This window comes from Camelus bactrianus, chromosome 22 (genome assembly GCF_048773025.1).
Source record: "Camelus bactrianus isolate YW-2024 breed Bactrian camel chromosome 22, ASM4877302v1, whole genome shotgun sequence".
In the NCBI taxonomy this organism is placed as follows: domain Eukaryota; kingdom Metazoa; phylum Chordata; class Mammalia; order Artiodactyla; family Camelidae; genus Camelus; species Camelus bactrianus.
The window spans coordinates 24,615,747-24,621,735 of NC_133560.1; the positions used below are offsets into that span (position 1 = coordinate 24,615,747).

Sequence of the window (5,989 nt, forward strand, 5' to 3'; positions counted from 1 at the left end):
AGGTCAAGGAGCTGGCAGGGCTGGCTCCCTCTGGAGTCTCTCAGGAGAGAATCTCCTTCTTTGCTTCTTCGAGGCCCACCTGCATTTCTTGCCTTTGCCCCCTCCTCAGTCTTCAAAGCACATCGCAACAGTCTCCTCTGCCGTCACCGCATCAGACTCTTCCCCTGTGTAGTTAAGTTTCCTTCTGCTTCCTTTTCTATTTGCAAGCATTTCACTGAGTGAAAGAAGTTAAGACCAGAGGGAAAACATACCTTCTAATCCAATTTATAAAAGGTCAAATTCCAACAAAATTAAGCTATATTTTTTTCAGATTTAGGCAGAGTAGAGATGTTACCAAGAAAATCCGGAGAATGCTGCTTTTAAAATCAGAATTTTGAATCTTTCTTGGGGAAGGAGCAGAACACTAGTAAAATAGACTCCTGCAGATACGGTAGAGTTGGTATTACTATTTTTCTCAGTTAAACTGAAATATAATTGACTTATAACATTGTGTGAATTGAAGGTTCACAATGTGATGATTTGATACAGTAAGAAACTTTCAGGTACAAAATACATCATTGTTAACTAAGGTCACCATGCTGTATGTTAGATCCCTGGAAGCTATTCATCTAACACTGAAAGTCTGTACCCTTTGGCCAGTATCTCCCCATTTCTCCCACTCCTTACTTCCTGGCAAGCCCCATTCTATTCTCTGTTCCTATGAGTTTCACTTTTTTAGATTCCACATATAAGTGATTTATACAATATTTGTCTTTCTCTGACTCACGGACAAAATTGCACACTACTGCTTTTCAGTGACACTGTATTTTATCAAAAGACAATTAAAATGAAGAATCATAATTCAGTGGAAAATCCCCCAAAGTGAATCAAAAGGTACATTCATGAATCTATTGGGTGGAAACTGGAAAAGAGGGTTGTGAGACTAAGTAAGGAGCCTGAACTCTCTCTTGCTGAGAACAGTCACAATTGATCACAGAGAACAGAACAGCTACTACTGTGCAAAATGTAGAGAACAGAAATTAAGGTACAGAAAACATTCAATGACTCTAAAGGTGAAACACCCCCAAGGGTTTGAATTTTATAATATTTAACTATACTTATAAATACATTATTTGTACCCAATACATAAACTATGTACTTCACTCTTAAAATTGGAATCAGGTTTTCTGACATCAATTAGATAGATGCTTCTGTTTATAACTTTAAAAAAAGAAGTCTGAAATTAATTAGAAAAGGAGTGTGTGTGTAAGTGTGCAAGGTATGTGAAGTGGAGGTGAGACGGAACAGGTAGAGAGAGCTGGATGATGGCACCTGGTCTAACAGGTCAGGGATTAGTTATCATTAATTCTCCTCTTCTATAATCTTGGTCTTCAAGGATTTGCACAGCCCAGGGATCAGAATGGCACTAAAAATATATATCTAATGAGGAGCTTTGGATATTGATTCCCCAGGGATGCACATACTGTAAGCAGCCAGCCTGTGACAACCTCACTCAACAGCCTTTGCCTCGTCGAGAACGGGCACACCTGAGCCTCCTCGCAGGGATGAGCCTTCCTGACCAGGAGTCCATTGTCTCGCTTGGTCTCCCTTCTCTTCCTGAAGACAGATCTTCTGTCTTCAATATCCTGGTGTCATGTCAAGAAATCATTCCACACTGATGCCATTCAGGTAACTTAAAGTCCCTTAGTTAATATTTTTGTAACGAGAACTAGGGTTTTACTACAAATTCATCTAATGGAAGCAATGAGGAGAATTGTATGAAATGTATGAAATGATCAGAACCAAGTGTCCGTGCTGACAAGTTCTCAGGCACATTTGTTCCAATGCTCACCCAGTTCTCAATCTGCTCGTCCCCTATTTTCTCTAAAAAAAGGAAAAAATTATCCTCCTGAGCAGAAATCTGCCCTCTTTTCAAACACGATGACTGTTATAAAACTTTCTGACATTTACTTGAATTCTTGTGGTGGCTGTAGGGTAAAGGGTTTGACCAGCTTTTCATTTTATTTCCATTCCTGGGTCTTCACACACCACTGCACAGAAGTGTGTTTGTATTACCTTTGTAGCGGGGCTATGAAGATGCAGGGGAGAAACACAGAGGCAGCTGGCCTCCTTGCCAGCACACCTGTTTCTCTTTATAGAATTGCCAAGTATTTAATATAAGAACAGCAGAGATAGTATAATAAATTGAGGGGGAAAAGACCACCCTTCAACTCATTCCAGAATTAACAAACATTGACATTCAACATTTGTTGATATATCAATCTCAGATCTTTTTTTTTTATAAATAACAAAATCATACACATTCAAAAGGCATCTGTTTTATATCTCCCCCAGTTCTTGTTCTCTGCTTCCTAGAGACAACGTGACGTTGAATGTAATGGTATCCCCCGTGCATTGCTTTATGCTGTATTTGTGGTCAGAAACATAAGATAAAGGCATTAATCATAACACATATCAGTTAGGGAAGAGAGAAATAAAACATGATGTAACAATACAGTGGACTACTCCCTGGTAATTAAAATTAATGAAGGTAGATTAACTACAGCAATGATAAAGAAAAGATAAATTACATAAGAACGCCAATTATAAATGCTAGATACTGTGTGGTCCTGATTATTCAAAGCGTTCAAAGTGGAAAACAATGCAACTGTTTATGGAACGATGACATGAATTACAGTAAAAAATTGCTGAAAATTAATGTATGTGACATTCATGTAATGGGTCCCCAGGGGAAGAAAAATAATCAGGGTTGTGCTGGCACATGATGTGGGGGCTCCACATACATCTGTACTATTTCTTACAATAAAAACACCTAAAATGAGGACAGTGAAGTGTCTGAATCTCACGCTGTTGACTGGGTGGGTACCACGACCTTCACTGTTCTCTCTGTAATTTTTTGCTTGAATAATCCATAATAAAAACAAATGCATACAGGTTCATTTTTATTATAGATTATCACTTGTGAGGGTTCAGTATATACAGTTCAAATTTTCAAAAGCTGTATACTTTGTCATTCAAAAGTTTTTCTCTTACAGGATTTCATTATTTGTATGGATTAGTATATCTAATTCATTTTAACACGTAATACATTTAATTGCTATATATTTTATCATGTATTTGTGGCAAATGAACATTGACTTATTTATTTATGTAATGGAGGTACCGGGGATTGAACCCGGGACCTCGTGCATGCACAGCATGCGCTCTACCACTGAGCTTCCCCCGACCCTGCAAATGCACATTTATATCATTGATGTTTCCTTTGTTCCTTGTCTACATGATAAAAGTTCCCATCTGGAGTTCTGGTTCATGAACTCTTCCCTGAAACTTCCAGTTATCATGCTGGGGATATTCTTTCTATTGACTTTCTTCAACCTGCTCCACCCGACAGCTTCCTTCTGAGAAGTGAAGCTTGCCAGGTGCCGCTGTTTACAGCAGGACGAGAAAACCACAGTTGGAAGGGTCAATATGAGGGTCCCCTGTGCTAAGCACTATTTTAGCTGCTCTTTTTCTATTCATTTCTCATCCTTGCAATGTCCCCACGCACTTACGCGATAGTTCCCTTTACACAAATGAGGACTCGGAAGCTTATCATTCGGTTGAACAATTTTCAACATTCTCAAAGAAAGTACTGGTCGTGGATCAAATTCAGACTGTTTGAGTCTAAGTAATACACTAAATGATAAAGGCTGTCAGGGCCACTTCTGTCTCCCCCAGGTGAGGGAGGACCGGTGCTTCACAGACACGGTCCTGTTCAGATGCCCGATTATTCTGTAAGTATCAAATTTTGGTCTTCTAATCCTCTGTCTTCCGAGGACCAACAATTGTTGCTATCTTCATCAATTTTTTTTAGAAGCCTATGTATCTTATTCTTTGCCTCATTTAGCTGTTACTTAAAAAAAATTTTTTTTTCTGATGTGCCACCTAGCACCTAAGGGGAAGAAGTCCTGCTGAGATGAGATGGAGAATATCATTGACATTTGCCACACTTCTCTTAGAATTAATCCCTAATGCAGATGAGTTGCATTTCATGAGAGAGTCTTACGAGCTCTAGTTTACAGACAACATTTTCTAATTTTTGCTCAGGTGCAGAGCGTATTTTTGGATAGATGCCATGACCTGCTGCACACTGCTTCATGGATAGAGTCAGACAGACATTGTAGGGAAGGGGAAAGATTTGGAGTATTGTCCTAGATTAAAATACTAACAATTTTACAGGAAAACTATAAAATTTAAGTGTTGGTTTAGGAATGCCAATTCTGTACTATACAGTAGTGTTCACAATGATTGGTTAAGAGAGTGAACTCAGCGGTCAGATCATCCGAAATCAGACTTAGTCTTTTCCACACGCTGTGCATTTCATGTTCATGATGTAACCTCACCCTAAGGAGTCCCCATGGATAAATGGAGTGATGTTATGTCCTAACTCATCTATAATGTGATAAGCCCTTCAGATGATTCTGAGAACAAAGTTTGGGCACCATAAATTACAGGAGAGAGAGGACAACTTCATTCTCATTTTTCTTTTGTTTGAGGCAAGAACTATTTCTGGAGGTAGTGTCACATCTTATTCTTTGTTTTAGTCCAAGCACTTGGCACAAAGTATGAAACACACAGTTTTATTTTTTATTTAAGTACTGTTTTTTAAACTATGGTATGTATCAAATTCATTTGGAAGGTTTGTTAAAGCCTAGATGGCTGGCCCTTACCCCAGAGTTTGTCGGCAGTATATCTGCAGTGATACCAAGAATTTGCATTTCTAACAAGTTTGCAGTTGATACTGGCGCTGCTCATCTGGGGGCCGTTTATTTTCTTCTCTTTTCACTCCATTTTCCCATCAGATTCATCAACAACATGGAAACCAGAAATCAAACTGATGTTTCAGAATTTTTTCTCCTGGGATTGACAGATAACCCAGAACTGCAGCCCCTCCTCTTCTGCCTGTTCTTGTCCACATACCTGGTCACCGTCCTAGGAAACCTGCTCATCATCCTGGCCGTCAGCTGTGACTCCCACCTCCACACCCCCATGTACTTGTTCCTCTCCAGTCTCTCCTTTACTGACATCTGTATGAGCACAGCCACAATCCCAAAGATGCTGCTAAACATCCAAGCACAGACTCAGAGCATCGCTTACGCAGGCTGCCTCACCCAGATGCGCTTTGTCCTGCTTTTTCCCTGTTGGGAAAATTTTCTCCTTGCAGCAATGGCCTGTGACCGCTATGTGGCCATTTGTCACCCCTTGAGGTACACGGTCATCATGAACCCCCGACTCTGTGGCCTGCTGGTTCTCCTGTCACTGTTCCTTAGCGTTGTGAACGCCCTGCTCCTCAGTCTGATGGTGCTGTGGCTGTCCTTCCGCAAGGAACTGAAAATCCCTCACTTCTGCGAATTTGCTCAGGTCGTCAAGCTGGCTTGTTCTGATACCCTCATCGACAACATCCTGTTATACTTTGTGGGCAGCCTGTTTGTAGTTGTTCCTTTCTCTGGGATCATTTTCTCTTATACTCAAATCGTGTCCTCTGTTTTGAGAATGCCATCAGCAGGGGCAAAGCTTAAAGCTTTTTCCACCTCTCCGTGGTGTCCTTGTTCTATGGGATGGGTTTTGGGGTGTACATTAGTTCTTTAGTTGCTGGCTCATCCAGGAAGACCACGGTGGCTTCAGTTATGTACGGTGTGGTTCCTCAAATGATGAACCCTTTTATCTACAGCCTGAGAAACAGGGACATGAAGGAAGCCTTGAGAAAACTCATCAGAGGGATATCTTCTTCTCTGTGATTGTGCCATGTGTTTTGGACTTGGGTTTCTAGACTGAAGAAAAGTGATAGAAATCCTGAGTGAGTCATAATGCTTATAATGAAAGAATCAGTTCTTTCATCACCAAATTCTTCTAGAATAGCCAGACAACAGAATGGGCAAGTTAATTTTGGATTGACACCTGACTTGGCTTTTTGTCTAGCCCTGTGGTATTTGACACATGATTTCAGTTC

General features: G+C 40.3%; 1 pseudogene; it reads left to right on the forward strand.

The window, feature by feature from the left end:
• The first annotated feature begins 4,854 nt into the window (after positions 1-4,854).
• On the forward strand, positions 4,855-5,777 carry LOC105068350 (olfactory receptor 7G2-like; annotated as a pseudogene).
• The last annotated feature ends 212 nt before the right edge of the window (positions 5,778-5,989 follow it).